This window comes from Anastrepha ludens, chromosome 6 (assembly GCF_028408465.1).
Source record: "Anastrepha ludens isolate Willacy chromosome 6, idAnaLude1.1, whole genome shotgun sequence".
Classification (NCBI taxonomy): Eukaryota; Metazoa; Arthropoda; class Insecta; order Diptera; family Tephritidae; genus Anastrepha; species Anastrepha ludens.
In genome coordinates this window covers 23,729,034-23,752,603 of record NC_071502.1, presented here as the reverse complement: position 1 = coordinate 23,752,603, position 23,570 = coordinate 23,729,034, and the positions used below count along the sequence as shown (strand labels likewise).

The following is a 23,570-nucleotide window of genomic DNA, read 5'->3' as shown; positions in this document are numbered from 1 at the left end:
AAATAAAATGTCGCGCTAACATTGCGTTTTGGTTGTACACAGTTTTATTGCGGGAGATGTTCTAGTCGCATAAAAAAGATTTGAAGCCTGTAGTTTACGATTCACGCGTTTCGTTACTAAAATTTAAAGGGGCATAAAACTGCGCACCAAAAAAATGTCTAGAAAATTCTAATTTTACATGGTGCAATTCCCATGAAATGTTTCTGCAATTTTTTTAATTCTCATACAAAATTTAATAATTTGCATTTATATCGTTTCTATTAGACAAGTCGCTAGGCTTTTATACAAAAATATTGTAAAGGGTGGTTAAGTTTCAAGGGCCGGTGTTGATTTTGAATAAAATACAATTTTTTTAAGAAATTATTATCATTTCTCTTTATTATGTTAATATTCGTATGGTTCAATTACGTATGAAACAAAATATCGGCCAAATGGCGGCCGCGGCCTCGGCGGCACACCACCATTCGCTGGTCCAAATTTTCGACGACGCTGAGGCATAATTGAGGTTCTATGCCGTTAATGTGCCGAATTATCTCATCCTGTATCTCTTGCGTTGTTCATGGCTTATCAACGTACACCTTTTCTTTCAAATAACCCCAAAGAAAGAAGTCAAATCACATGATCTTGGCGGCCAATTAACATCGCCGCGACGTGAGGCTATTCGGTCATCAAATTTTTCGCGCAAAAGAGCCATTGTTTAGTTAGCTGTGTGACAAGTGGCACCGTCCTGTTGAAACCACATATCGTTCACATCCATATCTTCCAATTCGGGCAATAAAAAGTTCGTTATCATCTCACGATAGCGAACACTATTCACAGTAACTGCCTGACCGGCCTCATTTTGGAAAAAATACGGCCCAATGATGCCGCCAGCCCATAAACCGCACCAAACAGTTACTCTTTGTGTCACTCTTGGATTATCATTCGCCCAAATGCGGCAATTCTGCTTATTGACGAATCCACTGAGGTGAAAATGTGCCTCATCACTGAAGATGAAGTGCGAGATATGCATTTTCATTTGAACGCCCATTTTCATAATAAGCCTGAATAACTTTAACGCATTGCTCGATTGGGTATCTTTCCATGCTTTAAATTGAGTTAGTCTGAAATTGAAAAATGTTAAATGAAATGCAAAAAAAAGCTTGACATTTATGTGTGGTTTACATTCAATATCCGCCCTTGAAATTTAACCACCCTTTACATGCAAAAAAAGGAAAAGAAAAATAATCAAAACTGATCGAAAAGTTGATGCGCCTTCGTTTTTGTCGCGGGTGCCCATTTTTGCTCTAGCTAAGGCATACAATTTTCTTTATAACCACGACGCGTACTTTAATTAATTCAATTTTTGTAATTCACAATTGACCATACCGTCACAAACGCAACGCAACACACACACACACATCCATACCTAAAACGGTCGAAGTGCGTACGATGGAGTACACCAAAGCCTACATACGCACACGCACATCCACCGAAATTATTTGATAAATAAAAAATAAGCAAAGCAAAACTATGGCTAGACTTTCGTTACCGTCCCGCCGCACGCCGCACGCTAAGTGCAGTTGACATTGATTTGTTAAAAAAAATTAGTCGCATGTAGAAAAATAAATCAAGAAATCATAGCCAGTTCGTGTATGGGCAGTTCGTTGCCAGTTGGTTTTACATTTCGGTAGAAATTCAGTAGATTCATACAACTTTGCTGTGTGATTTATTTATTGAGCAATGCCGCCCGTTCATGCGCTAGTGTTGCCACCATTCTCGCTTTATTTTTATTTAGGTGCAACTGGCAAATTGTTGCCGTGCTTTGCTTAAACTACGAGCTGCTGATTATTACGGGAGCGCACAAGTTACTATACTACGGGCAAAGGCAACAACATCGTTCGCTTTCTCCATTACTACTGGGAATTATTGCGATATGAGCGATATTTTTAGCGATATTAAAGGGGCTTTAGAGGCTTAAAAAAATCGATTTTTTCGTGGGTTTTTTTGGGAAGGAAAGAAATATTTGATTGAAACAAAACTTTCAGGTTTTATTGTTATATATTTCAACAGTTTTCTCAAATTTTTTTCATTAAAATATATGTCATGTTATGCCTGGTACAAGTATTTTGCCGAGGCGCCTCGAGTGTGCATGTGTCGTGCGGCGGGAAAGATGCAGGTCGCAATTTTCATCAGAAACCAAAAACCCACCAAAAAATTTATTTTAGTATAGTTTAGCTTCTAGTTAAACCAAGAAAATTAAACAAAAAGTCAGAAATTCAACAATTTTTCGCTAATTAAAAAAAAAAATCATTTTTTTTGGAAAAACAAATTCACTTTAGATTGTTTAAAAAGTGGGTTAATCACAACTTTCTTAAGGTTTTTTTGGTTCAACTAGAAGAGAATTTAGTTCCGAATACAATAAATGTAATCTCGTTTCGATAGGACGTTTAACTTTTTCCCTATCTTTCCCTCCAATTAGGAAAAATCGTAAAAATAAAAAACCGAGAAATCGCACTTCGAGCGATCCGGCCGCTCGTATACCTGTTCGACGCTTGCTCACAATTTCCTCTGTAACTCCGAAAATATTTTGAATTTGAGGACACATTCTTGGATAGTTTGGGAAGACGTTTATGCAAAAACAAAAATCGATTTTTTGAAGCTTCTAAAGCAGGCTACCCCCTAAGAAGGCGCAGTTGCTTCAAGAGCTCACCAACTGCGCTCTTCTATGTAGAGATGTAGAAGTGTCTCTGAATACAATTTGGCTCCAGGTTGCTCTATGACCCTTGCCCTCAGTCATGGCGGCAATTTTAAAAGGAGCATTGGCTGTACTCCGTCGATGGGCTGCTAGTTGCGGTCTTAGAGTTAACTCTGACAAAACGTTGTTGATGCTATACACCAGAAAAGATAAACATTCACTTAATATTCAATCACCTGTTAGACTTCCTCGATTAAACAAACAGTTTCCTACGCATTCGGCGGAACTCAAGTATCTTGGTGAAATACTTGACTCCAAGCGCCATTTGAAGCTGCACATCGAAAATCAAGTTAAGGAGGCCAGTATAGATTTCTACTACTCCTCTAAATCTACATGTGTATGGCAAAATATGGGGTCTGAAGCCACGTGTCGTAGTTTTTCTGTGTTTGCGTCCTTTGCAGTTACAGGGGTTTGTGTCGGCGCATTGGACACATTTGCAATATTTTCAGCCTCTTTTGACGTTACTCTTACGTCTAATTCTTGAGGCGTCATGTCATTTCAGCTTCTTCATTTACCGTCTTTGATTTTTCTATAGTTGGCAATGATCCGCTCATAAGAGGTGTATTCGGTTTTAGTGGTAGCGAGCGAAGCAATCGTGGTTTCCTAATGAAAGGGTTCAGCTCTAGATCTCCATCATTAATGGCCTTCTGCTGTTGTCTTCTTTTTGTCTTTTTTCGTTAATTTTTTCCATACTTTTTTATTTCACCAGCGCATCGTGTGCAGGGGGGCGGGCCGAAATAATCAAGAGCGGGTGTACCCCCGGAGACAAAGCTCCTACCCCAGTTCCCTGAACGGACCGGCGCTCGCCCGGAGCAAAGAAAGCTACTACTCCTTCGTTCAATGAACACTTCCTGACCAGGGTCCAAGGCGGCTAGTTACTGATATACATACATCGGAGCAAACACATCGGCAGAGCGAACTCACAGGCAGAAAGCCATAACGACCTATCCAGGGAGTCCTAGTGCGCCTCGTTGCATACCGGTCATGCTTTTTACATACAGTCGCACCAACATGGTGAACAGACACTGATCAACGCAGCGCCCAATATGGGAACAGACATGTGCTGGATTTTGTCACCTCACTTTCTTGCTAACTAGCGTCCGCGGGATCGTCGTACCCGTCACCTCCTTAAGGGAGGTGCCCTTGCTGCCCAATTTTGACATATAGCTGCCTGATTTGATGGGTAGTTCTTCGAAAGGGCACCACTAAAGTGGAGAGAGTGCAGAAGACTGCATGTATTGGCATCACTGGGGTGTGTAGAACATGCCCTACAGCCGCCCTGAATGTCATTCTGCAATTACTTAACGTTGAGCTTCAAGTTCCATTCATTGTCGCTCACAGCGCTATCAGGTTTAAGGAGGTTGGTTGCTGGAGGCCACCTCTTGTAGAGAATGGTAACATTTTGAAGTAGATTTCTACTTCTTTCTCTGTACTTCCTGTGCTAGGGCTATCTTTCCAGGCAGGCTGGATTGGAAGGAGGGGAGATTCTGCACGGACATAGGTACATCTGATTTCATCGACGGATCCAAGATAAAATTGCGATCTTCTTCTCTACATCAGCCAATATTTCAGTCTCTTTTAAGCTGTCGAAAACTCGTACTGTTTTTCAAGCAAGAGGTCTTCGCGATCCTGCAGGTATGTAAAATGCTTGGAGTTCGCAGTTGGGAGGGAGACATAAAAATCTTTTTCGATAGTCAAACTGTGATCAAGGCCCTGCCATCGCCATGTGGCAGCTCTTTTCTGGTCAACTCCTGTAAGGTGAAGATCTAATGTTTCAAACGAAGAAATATTCATCTTATTTGGGTTTCAGGACATAGGAACATAGAGAGAAATGAAATTGCCGATGAGCCTGCCAGGAAAGGGTCTACAGAACCGATTGGCTGGGTGTCTCCTTGACCGTTGCTAAAGTGAACTGCACAATTTCTTTCTTAAAAAATCCGCAGATAGATGAAGTTCTATCTTATTAGAATCACTTTGGCCTCAGAACGATAGAAACTGGATGCTTAAAGTGCTGGGGATCCACCGCCATTCAATTTCTATACTAATAACGATGGACACCAGTTACTTGGTGATCGGAACTCGTGCGGAGAAGCTAGGATTTCCAAACAACCTCCATTTCAGTTGCTGTGCGGATCCTGCAGAAATAGAGACAGTTGGAAACTTTCTTGGCAAAATGTCCGGGTTTGGCGGCTAGGCACTTGAGGTTCCTTAGTGTGCCTTTCGACATAGCCTAAGGCAGTTCTCCAGCCTAGATTCTGTCTCTTTACTCTACTACAACAATAGCACTGAATGGCTGTAGATGATTTTGAAATTTTCCGCAGGTAGTGGTCTACATTATGGTATCATTCTACGGCTACCAGTAACTGGCGCCGGTAAGCACGAGAAAGAAACGACTTGCGCGCTTTGTTTAACTCGGAAAAATCACTTGAGCGGTTAGCGCGCCAATGAAGAAGAAGAGAAGTTTATTATCTGCCTACCCACACTCGATTGATTGCAAACGAATGGATTCGGAGTATTTGTTTCTACATTTTTCTCTGACATGAACTAAGTTGTTATTTCAAATGGCCACTCACACCTGTCTTCCACCAAACGGTGATTGTCAAAATTGCCAAAAATGCTATATTTCTATAACTAACAAAGAAAGTGTGCTGGGCGAGACCACCACCTATTGTGGAAAATTTGTTTCGGGAAAAAGAAATTTATTATTTTCTCGGTAGATGGTTATAGTAATCGATATCTCGTAAAGTATCGATCAAACAGTTTAAAGTTTATGCTTCTTTTCAAGGCTAAATTTCACACTAAAAAAATTCGTTTGCTGTTTTTTGTTTGCTTCATTCAGTGGTGAGTTACAGGGTGTTAAGAATGGAAGCCAATAAAGACAAAATTCGATACACTTTACAGTTTTTCTTTTGATAAAGATGTAAAGGCAAGCCGTTGAGATTCTGAATGGTGTTTATGGTGCCGTTACTGTAAGAGCCAATTACGTATAATTTTAGTTTCGTCGAATCAGTTCAGGTATTTTTCACGCTAAAGATGCATCTCGTACAGGCAGGCCCGTCCTCAAAAATTTCGATAAAATAATCACAGAAATAAATTGAAGACGTTGACCGGCCTGTGAGTAGTCCTAGCATCGCTGAGGAGCTATAGAGCGACCATAAAAACCTGGTTTGCGCAAAATGAATATAAAAATAATGGATTTCTTTTTCTACAAACTAATATTTGAATAAAATTCCTTATAATTTTAAATATAGTTAAGATAGTCAGATTTATAAATACATAATCACACTAATGCATTAATTTTATTAAAATATAAAAAAAAAATATATTAGTATATAAAAAAAAAATTTGCTATACTTAGAAAATTCGCTCTTAAAACTTGTCAGCATTAATCATTTATTTTATTAGCATCAGCCTTTTTGGCACTGCTTTATGATTTTTTATTTAATTGTTTCACACTCATACATTCTTGCATATATATCTACAGCTGTGAGCATGAAAATAGCAGTACCGAAAAAATATGAAATTAAAAAAAAGGTTTAATCTATAATGTGACTGTTAAGTTTTTATTATTATTTCAAAATATTATTCTATTCTTTAATTGAACACAAATTTAAAAAAATTCTACAATGATAATCAAAACTGTTATAACAAAAAATAGAAAACCTGGGTTACCATTAAAATAGCAGTGGTCACATAAATAAGGTATTCTGACCAAGTTTTGGGTTGGTGCGTGATTACCATTCGGAATTCACAGAGAGGTCGTTGGTTCGAATCTCGGTGAAAGCAAAAGTAATATAATAAAAACATTTTTCTAAAGCGGTCGCCCCTAGGCAGGCAATGGCAAACCTCCGAGTGTAATTCTGCCATGAAAAAGCTCCTCATAAAAATATATATCTGCCGTTCGGAGTCGGCTTGAAACTGTAGGTCCCTCCATTTGTGGAACAACATCAAGACGCACACCACAAATCGGGGGAGGAGCTCGGCCAAACACCTAACAGAAGTGTACGCGCCAATTATTTATTTTTTTTTATTTTTTAATATTTAGTTTAATTTATAAAATTTTTTATTACGGCAGCATAAAGGCGTGGCATTGATTGAAATAATTTCGATTCTGACAGCATGTATACCCCACGGATAGTGCGCCGTGAGGATGCCCACAAAATTTGAGAGATGAGATTTTGTCATCCTCAGAATATCCCTCGTACGCATCCGATCCAAGCGTAGCCAAAAGGATTTCGCGACCTTACACGTTCGTGTATTTGCTCGGCACTGGCTGAGTTAGTGCAAAGCCCATCCTTCCAGGAGTAGAGCGCAGGTTATCAATGGGATCCCAATCCTCTCCTTTCGCGGAAACACAACCTCACAGGTCCCTTGTCTCGCCAGCTCGTTGGTTTCGCAATTTCCAGCAATGCTCCTATGACCAGATACCCAAATTATCCTTATGTCGAAGAATTCTGATGCAATTGAGAGAGAGACCAGACATTCCCTGACCAGTTCCGAACGCACCATAATAGAACCTAGAACCCTAATTGCCGCTAGGATATCAGAGTAAATATTTACCTTCTTGACAGTTATTACGCAAGTAATTAGCCAGTCAGCTGCTTCTCTGATTGCGGCCACCTCTGCTTGGAACACACTCCAGTGATACGGTAACCTGAATTTGAGTTTGATGGGGAGCTCTTTGTAGAAGAACTTAAATGTTTCCGACATGACTCTACTTAGAAGACTACGGAAGCTGGGTAAGCAGCTCGCAGCACACGAAGAAATACACTCCTGACACTAAAACATAAGACAAGACCGTCACCACCTTCTTAAGCTTCCGTCCTGTGAATGCAGTAATCGGAGTCCAACCACCACCTATTGCAGATGAAGAGCTCCAGCCGGCATATGAAGATGCCTCGCACGACACTAACCACTTTTTCACATGCCCTTTAAAATCTACTCATCTAACACCCCTCTCCCTTTGGACCCAACCCGTCGAAGCAGCCTAAGCCTACCTTTAGATGAGCCAGACGAAGACGACCGGTGATATACCCTACACTGACGGGGCTTCTATTACTGTTAAAACAACAACAATAACAAATCGTTTGCAATTTGCAAGAAACCCAGCTAGCTGGGCAGCTGACATGGGGCGTAATATTTTACGGGCTGACGAGTCCAAACTAGTTTTGTACGGCAGCACAGACTCACGCCAATATGTTGTACGTCCACCTGGTACCGAAAATCAGCCACAATACACTCTAAAAGGCATTAAACATGAGTCATATTTATTATAGCGCAGGGTCCATACACAAAAATGATGACATAATGGACACTAATATTTATGTAGAAATACTGTAGAATGTTAGGTAGCCCAATTGCAGAGAGGAAATGCCAATAAAATGGGTCTATCAGCAGAATAATGATCCTAAACCCACGAGTCGGGAGGCGAAGGATTGATTTCTCGCAAATAGAATTGAGGTTGTGGAATGGCCAGCTCAGTCCCGCGACCTCAATCCTATAGAAAATCTATGGGAGACTTAAAAAGAGCTGTGCACAGGCCAAACCAAGTACCAATCAACAAAGTTGGAAAAATGTGAAAGATAGCAGCAATGTGAGTAATCGGTGGAATCAATGCCACGAAATAATTTCGAGTCCTTTTTGCGTCAGCTGCATGCGGGATGATTGTATTAATTTTCCTATATAACTTCGAAAAACTGAAGGCACTGCTTTTTCAATGTTGCACTTGAAATTGGCCAATAAATAACCGTTAATTACATAGTTGCCAGATTTAGGTAAACTCTACACATTTGAAATTCCTTAACCCTCCGCAGATATTTGGTACTGAAATATTCATTTGCATGATTTACAGGAAAAAAATAAATGATATCAAAATAAGTTTTGAAGGGCACTGCTATTTTCACGTTCGCAGCTGTATATTTAGTAGTAGCGTGAAACTTTTCCATGCGCATATAAATAAATATTTAGTAACCCTATACTTTTTGTTGGAACCACAAAAACAACACATCCAGAAAACGTCACACAGCCCACGTGCTGGACATTTTATTGCTTTCGTGCGCGTAATTAGAATTTAATAAAATTATACGTTTTTCAAACGATTTATTTTTTATTTTTATTTCTCTTTTATGTTTTCACTTTTTTTGACTTTAATATCAGAAAAATTTGAGCCCATCGTCATTTTTAATGAGTAACATTTAAATCTCCCCATTTGCTACTGCCTCGTTAACTTTTGCTTTCATTTGTTGTTGCTTTTTAATTTTGTTTTTTTTTTTCGCTGTTATGTTTTTTTATTTATCGCTTTGTCTTTTCGAGTGTTGATGTAAACATTTTGACTCAATTGCCAACTTTTAACATCATTTAACATTTCAGATTTCTTTTGCTTTGTTTTGGTTTTAGTTAAAATTTATCTGCTTAGCATCGCAGACTTATTGTCGGTGGTACATTGCGGCTTGATACAATTTCTACTTACTTCTACGCCCTCACACGCACACACACACCCATAGGGAGAAGGTACGCTGTCATATTCGTCTGAAAAGTATTTATTCCGTTTGCTATTTAAGTTTATTGTTTTTGTTGTTTGTTCCCAACCCACCAGCTACTTAGCTGCTGAATCTATGTATGGCTACCCTAAGTAGATGTAAATGCACAAGCATATGTGTGTGGGTGATTTGGCAAAGGGTGTTACAATATGAATGCAAAATGTGGATGCAGACATACTTTCGGTAGTAAAAAATGTATTAATAATAAAATATATTTCTGCATCTTAACAAATAGGGCCCCAAAAATTGTACTATGCTCGCTAATAACTGTGCCCAGAAGGCTCCGGTTTGCACCCTAACTTTTGAATTGGGCAGCTAATCTCTCCTCGTTGGTTTTTCTTCGTCGAAAATTGCACAAAACATTTAAAAGAGGCGTGTCTATACGCCAAAATCTGTTAAAAAGTTGTCAAATTTAGAAGTAAGATCAAATCAAAAATGACTCAACCGATTGAAGTACTTTTTTTTTTTGCTATAAGACTTTAAAGTATTTAGCCTCACTCTGCGTAAATCAATGATATAAATTTTACCTACAACTATTGAAATTTTGAAAACTAAAAGAGCGCAAATGAAGAATTATGTTGTTTTGTTTTTTCTGTAGACTTTCAAAGTTGACCTGAACATGTTTGGGAGGGTTCTCGGGTGTGATGGACACGCTGGAGTGCGCTGCAGAGCAACTGTACCCAATTCTTCTTCTTCTTAATTGGCGCAATAGTCGCTCACGCGATTTTGGCCTAGTTTAACAAAACGCGTCAGTCGTTTCTTTCTCGTGCTAACTGGCGCCAATTGGACACACCAATTGAAGCCAAGTCCTTCTCCACCTGATCTTTCCAACGCAATGGAGGCCTTCTTCTTCCTCTGCTACTACCAGCTGGTACCGCATCGAATACTTTCAGAGCCAGAGCTTTTGTATCCTTTGGGACGACATGACCCAGCCATCGTAGCCGCTGGATCTTTATTCGCTGCGCTATGTCTATGTCGTCGTAAAGCTCATGCAGCTCATCGTTCCATCACCTGCGATATTCGCCGTTGCCAACGTGCAAAGGTCCAAAAATATTACGCAGAATCTTTCTCTCAAACACTTCTAGCGTCGCTTCATCGGATGTTGTCATCGTCCACGCTTCTGCGCCATACGTTAGGACGCGCGTGATGAGAGTCTTGTAGAGTGTTAGTTTTGTTCGTCGAGAGAGGACTTTACTGCTCAGTTGCCTACTTAGTCCAAAGTAGCACTTGTTGGCAAGAGAGATTCTACGTTAGATTTCAAGGCTGACATTGTTATAGGTGTTAATGCTGGTTCCTAAGTATACAAAGTCGTTTACAACCTCGAAATTACAGCTGTCAACAGTGACGTGAGTGCCGATACGCGAGTGCGCCGACTGTTTGTTTGAAAACAGGAGGTACTTTATTTTGTTCTCGTTCACCACCAGACCCATTCGGGTTGCTTCTTTATCCAGTTTGGAGAAGGGAGAACTAACGGCGCGGATTTTAAGGCCGATGATGTCAATATCATGGGCATACGCCAACAACTGTACGCTCTTATAAAATATTGTGCCTGAGCGCTCAAGATCTGCGGCTCGTACGATGCTCTCCAACATCAGGTTAAAGAAGTCACCCTGTCTAAAACCTCGTTCGGTATCAAACGGCTCGGAGAGGTCGATCCCAATTCATCTTGTATAGCCATATTAGTTTTGCGGGGATACCAAAGATTTGGCGTATTGTGAATATTTGGTCGATTGTAGACTTTCCAGGACTAAAGCCACACTGATAAGGTCCAATCAATTGGTTGTCGGTGGGCTTCAGCCTGTAGCCACTAGCGTAACTGATTTATATTGGTTGATGTTCGGGGTAATACAAAAAGTTTAATGAAAGACTGTAACTGAGTTGTTGCCTAAATATTCCAAAAAGTTGCTTCTATGTACCGATTTGAATCATGTGGGGTATATAAAGGAGCTTTCAGTCTCGCTCAGTCTCGGTAGTGAATAATTTCTACAACCGAGTCCGGTAAATTTGGCCTTAAAGTTCCCATCGACAGAACTAAATCAATAGAAATGAACATCAAATTGAACAAGCCGAATATTTTACCTACCTCGGCAGTGTCGTACCTGCTGAAAATAGTGCGGGAAGGATATCTTAGCCAGAATAAATAAAGCTTAATAAAGAGCGCATTTGATCAGTTGTGCCAAATCTGGAACTCATCACATATATCCTTCCAAACAAAAATGAGACTGTTTAAATCAAATGCCATCTCAGTACTGCTCTATGCATGCGAGACCTGGCTTGCACACGACAATCTAACTGGACAAATTCAAAGTTTTGTAAGCAGATGTCGGCCGCGCATTCTCATGGTGTGGTGGCCAAGCGTAATCAGCAACGATGAGTTATAGAAAAAGTGCAACTTGCAGCTAAGGACCAACCATAGAAAATTACGAAAGTGGAAGTGAATAGGCCACACACTGCGAAAAGATGCAATGGAATTCTGTCGACAGGCGCTTGGCTGGAACCTCCGAGGAGGGGGTGTGAGGGGCCGACTACCTAAGACTTAAGACTATATGAAGAAGATCACCACAAAAAGAAGTCGACAAATGCGAGAAATTGTGGAATGCACTAAAATTGTTAGCCAAAAACAGAATCAGGTGGAAACTCTATTGAGGTTCTATGTTCCAATGGGAGATCAAAGAAATGATGATGACCTTTATTTCTATGTCATCTTTGATAATTGTCAAGTGGACAGATGTATTGGTTTGGAGAACAAGTTTTCGATCTTTCTTAGCTTGAATTTAAATAATCGCCGAAGACAATTCAAATACAATACAAGAAAATATTGACACACCCTTTGCACGGAATGTCATTAGCACCAACCGGCGACATTTGCCGGTAGCCCACTTATGCGTATGTTCGCGACGATGTTAATTACTCAAACCACTGCCACTGTGCGCAAATACGCGAGCCATTTCAAACACATCCACATACAAACATAAATACATCTTCGGCGGTGTACATTAATTACTACATACTTTTCTCTGCTTGTATCTCGCTACACTGTTTACTTGTGATAAGATTTTTTTTCACGCTCGCGACATAACAATTCGCATGATTTATTTTTTGTTTTTGTTTTTGTGTTGCCAAGAGATTGCGATTTCTTTTCGCGGCGCTGAGCTGCCATCTCTAACATCTTCTATGTGCACTTATATTATCTACGTAGTGATTCGCTCGAAAGCTTTAATGTATTTTGTTTAGCGAGTGTTTGGGCTGTCATAGGAAATTTGAAATTTTGAATTTTTTGGCTGTCGTGCGAGTGGGTCCCATTGTGCGTAGGCGTTGTAATAGAAATTGTTTGCATTTATTTATTATTCATACAAAAAATATCTATTAAATGTCGCTTTGTTCCAAAATACAGCGAAAATTTGCTGATAAAACTAAACGCGAAATTGCATAGAAGTTTACAGAACTGCCAAAGAAAAGAAGAAATCCAATCTAATCTTGAAATGAATTAAAATTTAGAAAATATTACTTTTATGTATGTAGGAATACACAACACAAAGGCGACTACTTTCTTTGGAAATTAAATATGAAGAAGAAATATATTTGTATTTGAGGAAATAAGGCGTGCTTTTGTTGCACTCCCGAGTTTTTCACATTTTATCCGAGTATTTTTGCCATTGCTGCATATTAACGTGTGCGTGCGCGTGTGATAAAACTTCCTGACTACCAAAACCTGAGATTGTTTTCCATGATGTCAGCAACCAGCAAAAAATTACAGCGCAAGACCTTATTATCACCTCCAAAAACACCACAAATCGCCGCATCAGCTGTAATGAAACTCGAAGAGCAGAGAATCTCCGCCATTGATGAGCTAACAACCGTAATAAAAAGCTCTGAGGAAAGAGTCATCCAAAAAATCGTTGAGTTAGCTGGTGAAATGGCAAATTTAAAACTCGAGAGTGACTGAGGTTGAGAACTCTTACGCCTAGGGTAATAATCTGCATGAAGAAATTGCTGCTGTTCGCGCCAAGCTCACTGAATTCCAAATTTGCCTAGCATCTTCGCTAAGCTGTGCTTGTCGACACAGCCAGAAATCTAGGAATAATTCTCAACAGAACTCTAACGCGAAATAGCCACATTTACACAGCAACAGGCAAGGCCGGTCTATGGTATTTTAAAAAGTCGTTCAATCCCCCTTTAACAATAGTCAAGCGGTGCCGATATCTGGTTAGGAGATATTTGAGATCACTTCAGTTGACTCCCTCCTGCAAGCTCATCAGCAATTTCATTTCCCTCTATATTCCTATGTCCTGGAACCCGGATGAGAGGCTCTCACACGCACGTGAAGCATATTTGATCTCCTCCTTGCAAGAGTTGACCAGTTTGGATCTGCACTGTGGCGTCATCAGTGCCTTGATCGCTACTTGACTATTGGAAAAAAAGTTATTATCTCCCTCGCTCCCACGTTCCGTAAGTACTTTGCATGCCTGCGGGATATATATCCTACTTAAGACCATCTAAAAAATTGTAGCCGTAATCATACAAAGCAAGCTCAAAGATATCGAATGCTCCTTAAGAGACGAGTAAGCTGGTTTTCGCCATCACTGAAGCTGTGTTGTCCAAGCTAACACACTTCGGATTATAATAGAGCTATCAGTTGAGTGGCGCTCCCCGCTCTACATGCTGTTCGTAGACTTTAAGAAGGCGTTCGACACTATCAGCCGATACGCAATATGGCTGGCACTGAGTAGAAAGGGAGTTCCCGCCAAGATAATCCGCCTCATCAAAGCCCTCTACGAGAACTCCGAACTGGCAGTGCTTCACAAAGGCGGTATCTCCGATCCATTCACTACCAATGCAGGCGTAAGACAAGGTTTTCACCCTTTCTTTTCGCCATCGTCCTTGATGACGCTATGAGCCAACTGACCCTGCACAAAAAAGGCATCGTATGGAGTTTTACCAGACATCTTCAGGACCTGGACTTCGCCGATGACATCTGCCTCCTCTCTCACAACTCTCTCAGCATCGCCAAGACCAAGGCCATGAGAGTTAAACACAATAACGCAAGGCAGCTAGCTATTGGCTGCCGGATGCCCGGTAGAATTCTTCGAAAGCTTCTGCTATCTCGGCCGCATCATCACGGGAGATGGTGGAGCACATGAAGATGTGAACTGCAAAGTAAACAAAGTAAGGGCGGCATTCGGGCGAATGCATACAGTATGGGGAAGTTCGCAAATCTCCAGGCGCACTAAACATGGCTGGTTTGCAACACCATCATACAGAGGCTACAATCTTTCGTCAACAATTGCCTCGGCATCATCTGCAGAATATTCTGGCCAAACACCATCAGTAACAGTAAGCACTGTGAAGATCAACGAGCGAGGAACCCATCTTATGACAAATCAAAAGCAGAAAGTGGCGATGGATAGGTCACACATTGAGAAAACCACCAGATAGCATCACGAGAATAGCACTTTACTGGAACCCTGGGGAGCAGAAGTCACGGTCGACCAAAAAACACTTGTAGAAGGCCGATGTTGCGCGAACTAGCAAATGCCGACATTTAAGGGACGGTGAAAAAACAACAGCACAGAACCGTGTACGATGGAAGAGTCTTGTCGAGGCCCTATGCTTCCGAAAGCAGTGAACACAGAAACAATTCGGTAATATTAAGGATATAGGTAGGTAAATTGGCTGATTAAGAGAAAGCCCCGATGACATCTTGGAGCCGTCAAAGAAGACAGAGGTACCATCTTCGGCCTAGATTTCCCCCTCGTTCCAACCCTGCCTACTTGGAAAGCTTGCTCTGGCACGACCCTCAAACTCCAGCTTGCGGACGAGGCTAAGCAAAAATACCTCCGCAAAATACCAAGACAAAGAAGATCCTTGATTTATTTGTGCGTGAATCTGAAGCAATTTTTTGAAAAAGTGGGGTTAAAATATCCAGAAACACGATTCGAGTACCTCTACGTGCAGAAAACCTCAAATTCCACACTCATTGAAAAAAAAGCTGGATGGGCTACGTAACGGAATTGGACAAACGTGATATTCACGGATGGATCGTTATTTTGAGCGAATAGTTGCCTATGTCGGTCATGGTGTACTGCTGATAATAAACGATCCCGAAATGGGACTGAAATAGATTGGATTGGTCTTTAGAGTCGCCTGCATGATTGCAAAGATCTTTTTTTCTTGAGTTCAAATGGAATATGGAATTAACATAGCCGCCGAGGTTAAAATGAGATTTTTTGGTAAAAATGCTCATCTTCAACCAAGCTTTGCCAGCTAATTGGGCTTTTAATATTCCCCAACTTCAAGTAAATAAATAAATAAATAAGTAAATATGTAGAAACGCTTAACTAAACATAAACTAAATTTTTGATAACTTCTTTGCGCGGTTTTAGCTGTCAAAGTTACATAAAATTTGTTAGTAGTTGTCGGCTTCTGAAGTGCAGACTCCCTGCTTTCTGCCTCCGAGTATAAGTGCCACTCCTTCTTTTGAGGGGAAATTACCAATTTAAGGTTAACTGATTTTAAGGAATAACGATTTTTATAGTAGTGTGGCATGTGTTGAGGAGGTTGAAGATCTAAGTTGTGATATAAAGAAAGTCTCATGAAGACTATTGCTTTTGTTCCATATCGTGCCCGATTTGTGGCGACATGAGCAAGAACAGGAATATTCCAAAAAAATTGGTTGCAGTTCCTCTTAAGCAGTGGACGAAATTCTAACAAATATGATACTTATAATTAGCGAAGCCTCTTTTTACCAACACCAATGCACTTTTATTTTTAATGTGGAAACATACAAACCACCAAAGGAAGAGCTTAGCCATTTTTCCTCATACATAAATTCGTTATTTGGCATAGTTTCGCTTATCGAGTCGCTGAATAGTTGTTTAGTAAATCAGTCTGCGTATAAATTACATTTCTTTATTTCTATTGAGTGTCATGACAATCCTTTTGCTGATATGAAGCGATAATGTCATTTTGATTATGGGATTCAAGGGTACATAAATACAATTTTTATTTGTTTCTCCTATTCATTCACCTTTCATAATCAATGCTTTTTATCAATTTTGTCTATGCACGTTAGTGTGTATGTACTTAAACCGTCGGCTTGTCATGCCGATATGCGTAAAATATCTTTGTTTATGTAAAAAATTAATCATCCAATTTTGCTTTCGAATAACTTTTTTAATGAAAAAGAAAAGTAATTTTGAATGATGGAAATCTTTATTTTGACTTTTACTTGCTCGACTGTTGCTTGACTGTTTGTATATGAACAAATTATGAATCTTCCGTTAAGGCGATTAGTTTTGCGCCACTTTGTATATGTACATAGCTGTTTAACACCAACTGCTCCTTCAAATTTGTGGTGATGTGCCTCTTGAAGCTGTTCACCAAATCAAGGGACTTGACATTTTATGCCATTACCAGAAGGCAGATGAATTTATCAGATGTTTTTCCATAGCATAAATACACTAAGAAGTATGGCATTTTTGATTTTTAGTGAGTGAGGTAGGGTTCAGAATGCCTTCGCACTAACAGCGTCCGTCCTCTACTGCGTTGAGCGGTGTGGCCACTAAAACAATCCCTCCTTCTTTTTGGGGGGCACTTCCTTTCCGGAACTACTTTTTGCATTGCTTCGAAAGGGTAAAAGGGACCATTACTATTCACCCACGTCTGGGTCCAGCGCTATCTCCGGTCCCCTCGGTGTCTTGCGCTGATATGACCGCCGCTATATTGCCCGCGTATCTCACAACATGTGAGTCTTCTGGCATTTCTAGACTCAGGATCTCATCGTAGCTCAGATTCCAGATATCGGGGCCGAGAATAGATCCTTGGGCTGCGGCTGGCGTTACTACTTTTGTTTTCTGATCTCATCTGGTGGGTCGTACAGAAGTTCACGCACGCTTAGGTAGCTGTGGAGGGTCCTTAGCAGGTATGCGGGTATTCGGAACCTTTATCGTCCTTTAGGTTTACAGGTTTCAAAGGTGTAGACGTAAATGACAATGAACATACGGGCCGCCCAAAATAAGTAATCACCGAAAACTCCATCAAAATTCTTGGTAAATTTATAAAAAAAGGAGCCGAAATCATCGTTGAAATTCATGTAATCGAAGTTGGATATCTCCAGAACATCGATTTATCGCATTTTTTCACCACCAAAAAATCGCATTTTAACCATCAATCACTCACCGTATTCGCCTGTTATGGCTCCCTGTGACTTCTACCTTTCAGAAAATTGCATTTGGCCATAAAAGGAAAACGTTTTGTGTCCGCAGAGGCCATCCAAAAGGCTGTGCCGACATCCTGAAGGACATTCCGGTGAATGACCTGAAATACTCTTTCGAAAAGCTTTTAGATCCCGCAAAGGAGGGTTTCGAGGCCAGACGAGGGGACTATTTTGAATAAATAATCTCGAAGTTATCACAATAAAACTCCTGTCGTTTCTATTTTAGCTCAGTCTTGTTTATTCAGGACTTCACCTTGAATGTCGCATATAAAAACCAGTGATAGTTCGTAAGATCCCTCTGTCTAAATTAACGTGCCTTACTTCCTACAGGGCTTAATTGAAAAGTAATGAGTCTTCCCGCGCGGAGCGTCTGCCAAGCGATCAACCGAATCGGCTGGTGGGGGAAAATGATCGTTGGACCTTTCCCTTCCACTAGAAACCGGTCCCAGTTCGCTGTCAACATCGCTACGTGCGTGAGAGCTGTTTTAAAAGTGTGTTAGGATTTTGCAGTGGCGAAAATACAGCGCGCGTTGGAGCAATGTTACTCGATCAAATTTTGCGTAAAGCTAAACAAAACGAGTACCGAAACCATTGGGCTACTCAAGGAGGCTTACGGGGTCCAATCTTTGTCCAGTTCCCAGGAAAAACGGTGGCACAAGTCGTTCAAGGAAGGCCGGGAGCACGTCGAAGACGAACAGCAATCTGGAAGGCCTTCGACGACGCATACAGACGAAGATGTGAACCGGGTTCGTGAATTTTTGAACATTGACCGTCGTGCATGTCGAAATCCAAGCTCAAAACCATGGTGATCATATTTTTCGGCTCTCGAGGCATCGTCCACAAGGAGTTTGTACCTCCAGGAAGTACTGTAAACGCGGCATTTTTGCCACTGCAAAATCCTAACACACTTTTAAAACAGCTCTCACGCGCGTTGCGATGTTGACAGCGAACTGGGACCGGTTTCTAGTAGAAGGGGAAGGTCCAACGATCATTTTCCCGCACCAGCCGATTCGGTTGATCGCTTGGCAGACGCTCCGCGCGTGAAGACTCATTACTTTTCAATCAAACCCTATATGATGAGAAGATGAACCATTTCTTTTGTGTTTGTTCTGGTCAGTCTTGGTTTGTATTTATTTGATTCAGAATTCTCATCCTCAGCCTTTAACCCATCTCCATACCAGACCTCCAAGCCGATTTTGCTATATTATAATATTTTAAGAATTTCCGAAATGCCTTTTAATCTCCATTTCCAGCTTTCCTTCCGTTTCGTACTCTTTTATTATTAGCGCCCACTGCATGCGTGCTTCATAAAAAATCAATATAGGTTATTCCTCATATAAATATGCAAATAAAATATGTACACATGCGCGTACATTAAATATGGAAAAGGCTTGTGCCGTCACTCTTTCAACTTTGAATTTATTTTTCGGTTATTTTGTCAAGCTTTAGGTGCCCGAATGACTTTTACATGAAGCAAATAAAACAAAAATGTTACAACAACAACCCATGCGTCGCGTGCTGCCATCATTTTTTGTCAATTTTCTCTTGTTCCTTTTACTTTTCATTTTCCTTTGTTTGGTTTTGCTGTTTTTAGGGGTTTACTTCATTAAGATTTTAATGTCACTGTATTCTTTATACTCAACAAATATTTGCTTTTATTTTCTCTTTTAGGTATGTACGTTGCTACACTGTAAGCGAATAAAAAAATAATGGAAGGTTTATGGCAAAAGAGTAGAGCTGCGCTATTCTATACGAGCAATGCTTAAGGATATTGGTAAGTAACTGCGGAATACGTGGTAAAATATGCAAAGAAGTATTGTACAAAATTTAAAAAAGACAAATTTTGAGCTGAGGCGTACTTGTTTCAGAAAATCGTTTAGAATTCGCGCAAATATTGAACCTCGGACCTTGGAGCAACGGACGCTCAAATAGTCATAACTTCGTCAATTTAACTACGATAGAACTGAAAATTTAACATAATACAGTCCAATCGTGATAGTCCGACACATACGAGACCGACTCGTTGTCGGATTATCAAATATTCCGGACTACCGAAGGTTCCATTTAATCAATGTTAATTCGAAAATTATGATCAAAATGCATAATGCAAAAATAATCTTTTTATTAATTTCTCTTTTAGTGGGGGAACAAAAACGTAACTGCTAAACTTAAAGAAAATAATTACACGCAAAATTTTTAGAAATCATCCTTCTTAAAAATTATACCATAAAAAATTTCGCCTTTTCTTTTAAAATTTCACCTGATATTGGTGTTTTCCTATTTCTTTGTTGGTGAAATCAGACATGTAATGCTTCTTCAACTTCTGGGAATTCACCACTCTTTAAAGTTTTCCGACTCCGTAGATCCCACTTAGGTAAAGAGGTGTTTCACCACGATCGTATCGCTGAATTACGGCCCATTTATCATTCAGCGTAAGTGTTGTATGTTTACGTTTGTTTGACGTCGATGCCATCACTAAGTAAAACCAAATCAGAAAATAACGGCACGAAAAGACAGAAAAAATCACATCAACACCGTCAGAAATCGCGAGAGAACTGGCGTCGATCAAATTTAATGACAAATACGTTGTGACCGGGAAACAAAACACAACCCCCTTCTGCTGCTCTGCTACGACTGATCAAAATAAAATAATGCCAATTGTATCCATAGACGTTATGAGGTTGTCGGATTACCGAACGTGTCGGATTAAGAAATGTCGGACTATCATGATTGTACTGTACTCTTGAAATATTACGCTTTCATTTATAAAAATAAAATAAAAATGTATGAAAACAGTTGAAATATCTCGCGTCTTAAGGCACCCCCTTCTTATTGTGATTTCACTTCTGCCGCATACTGTGTTGACCGCACATTTTTAGTACATTTAATGGAAATTAGTGATTATATTAAATAGAATTTAGTGGATGTGACCTCAAAAGGGGTTTTTTAAAATAATTTTTTTTGCAAAAATATTTGTACTCGTACTTTATAATAGCGGCATTTTTGCTGCGAAAATAATTCAGTTCAGAAGTAAAGTGTAGGCGTCAAGGCGAATCTATTGAAGGGGGTGTTGGTAAATTAGCTGATTTGGTTTTTTTTCTTTCGCCGTGTCCATGTGGCTGTCGGCACAGAATAAAACAAGGCGAATTCATTTTTTGTTTTCTACTTCGCCAATACTTTGCCCTGACAATCAAACGTACAAAACATTGTTGTTGGTCTCGTGCCATCACCTTCAATAAATGCGCCTTGGTAGGTGTCTGAAAGAAGCCTGGCGCTATTAAAATTAAAGTTGCCGTTGAGAAAATTCAAACGAACTATTATTTACATACCAGCAAAGCTTTCTCTATTAGCTATATTTATTTACCCAAAATACCCATGAAATTAATTTTTCTGCAGTTACCTTAAAATTAACGCACAACATTTTTAACACCGTAAAATTCACGAGGTGTCAATGCAAAGTTTGAATATCCTAATTAAAAAATCGTTTAGGTGCGTCGTAAAAAAGGGGCGACTTTGGCAAATTCACCAGCTGTGGAAATGCCAACTTTTTATACCCAGAAGTACCAACTTGTCTGTGTCACAGAGTCGTTGTGCGCATTTGACTGCGATTTTAGACAGCTTTTATTCTATCCCCCCATGTACATGAAGTTGGTGCGTTCGCCTTCGGTCGCATGCAGCTCATACTTTTTCTCCATTTATCCCACAATTAAATATTCCTTTGGTAAATTTTATTACCTTTCACCTGAACTTAAACACTTTAACTGCAATGAGAAGGAGCAAATGTTAAACGAGCTTTTTTCGAGTTCTAATTTGTAGATTCATAATAAGGTCATTTCAAATTCAACTTTACGCACGAGTGGCGAATTGCAGATATTTACCACGCGAGTGACGCGAGTGGAGGGTTTCTATATTTACTTACCACGCTAGGACAGAAATTCAGATTTTTTCTGCGTTTACCATACTACTGAGGAAGTTCATAAGATTTTTCGGCACACTACTAAGGAAATCGAAGCGAATAAATTTGCGATTAAGAAGGCCGTTCGGCAGTTAGTTTGTGGTGCAGAAGCTAAAGTCGGCGGAGTTATTCGTTTTGTTTTTTGGCACGTATTTAATTCAGGTTCAAGTCCTGAAGTCATATTTTTTTTTCTTTCACATTTTTTTTTACAATTCAAACCAGGAAAGTTTGGAAAAATTTTTGAGTTTATTTTAATTAAAATTTCTTTAAAATACTGTTTTTTTTGTATTTCATAAATGGAAATTTCTTTTCGGTATAAAATAGTTCATACTGGATATGATCTGATTTTTATATAAATCAATCAAAACAGAAAATATGTACATATGTCTATAATCTATTTCATCAAATCCAAATTATATTGATGAGAAAATATCATTCTAATATCCGTCCAGAAAGCCAAACGCGCATACACAGATCCATATGCATATAATTACGCATACAAACTTTCAACTAACGCAGAATATGTGCATATAAAACTGCGAATCGAATAAATGAGTGATTTAGAAAACCTCGTTAGTAATTGTAGTTTAGCGCAATCGCGAGAGACGTGTTGTGTATGCAGTACATCGTTCTATATTTGACTCAGGTTCAAATCCTGTACACATTTTCTTGTTCGATATTTTTATTTCATTTTTTATATTTGGTTTAATTAGAATTGATTTAAAATAGTGTATTCAGGTTTTTCTAATACCTGTTATTTAGAAATTTATTTTCTATATAACATTATTCATACTTCTTTTGAATTAATTTATATGTAAAACAGCCATAAAGGCAATCATATGAATATGCATTCATATATGTATGTGTGTATTTAATCTCTTCAGTCAAATCTGAACTACTTACATACACATATTGATGAGAAAATACTCTAATATCCATCCAGGAAGCCTAACGCGCATACTCACATATGTGTATAAATATATGTACAAACTACCACCATTCTAACAAACCCAGAACACAAGCTTCTGCGCACACTTGACACATGGGATATGTATACCCTATGAGCAAAAAGAACCGGGAAGGTGATGTTGACTGCTTCCTTCGATTGCCAAGGCATAGTCCACCATGAGTACCTTCCATCGGGCCAGACAGTCAATAGAGAATATTATTTATCCGTTTTGAAACCTTAGAGAGATGCTGTGTGTTGCAAACCGCCGGAAATGTAAATGTAAATGTAGCAACCAATCCTCAGATTTTGCATGATGATAACGCGCCATCGCACTGATCAAAGAGAATACAAATCGGCCTGCCGGGGGTGTTTGGAGGACTGGGTTAAACGTTGGCACATGTGTGTTGCTTCAGACGGGTCAAATTTTGAAGGAGATAATATAAATTTGCCTTAAATTTAACTCTGTTTTGTTTAATTTAAACATTCCCGGTACTTTCTGATCATAAGGTACATATATGCGGCTTTGCGGACAGCAATGTGTGATTCGCTGGAAGTCGCATTAACTCGCGACTGTCGCACAGTTAGAATACATATTTACATACATATAAGGGTGCATACATACATACGGAGCCGCGGCCACTCGACATGACAAAAATTTAAGATTTATCAAATATTGGCAAATAATTCCACGCGAAATATTCCAATATTGACTATTTTCGAATGGTCGCGAAAATTGGCATATGGGCGGCTCGTTTATGAATGAACTTTTTGTTTTTGATCTAAATTGTTCAGCGCCGTCGCTGATAGAATCATGGCCGCTGCGACTGCGTCTACCAATGTATTTTGTTTTTGTAGTCGCTAGGCTTAGATTTTAGCTTTGGGCGACATGCGCATTCTGTTCTAGAATATTTTAGAATGTGTGGTGGCAAAGCGGCCATCGCGTTGCGCTTGCTGTTGCTTTTGCGCCGATCAAAGTATTGTGTTTTTGTAATTGCAATATTAGGAATATCGACTGATGAAAGACAAAAGTATACATAAGCAAGAAGGGAGCGCTGTGCTCGCGCATATATGCATGAATGTATGAACGTGCATGGATGTAGTAACATATGAATGCAATTATTTTGTAGGAAGTTTAGAAGGCAAGTAGGTATATATGTATGTATGTATATATGCTA

The 23,570-nt window shown here is 39.7% G+C and overlaps 1 long non-coding RNA gene across 1 annotated transcript in view; it reads left to right on the top strand.

The window, feature by feature from the left end:
* The window catches only part of LOC128866974 (uncharacterized), an 81,012-nt gene extending 61,770 nt beyond the window's left edge, over nucleotides 1-19,242 (top strand). The window contains exon 3 of the long non-coding RNA XR_008454973.1: nucleotides 19,163-19,242. This is a non-coding gene — a long non-coding RNA (uncharacterized LOC128866974). The remainder of the gene's footprint in view (nucleotides 1-19,162) is intronic.
* Nucleotides 19,243-23,570: the final 4,328 nt, after the last annotated feature.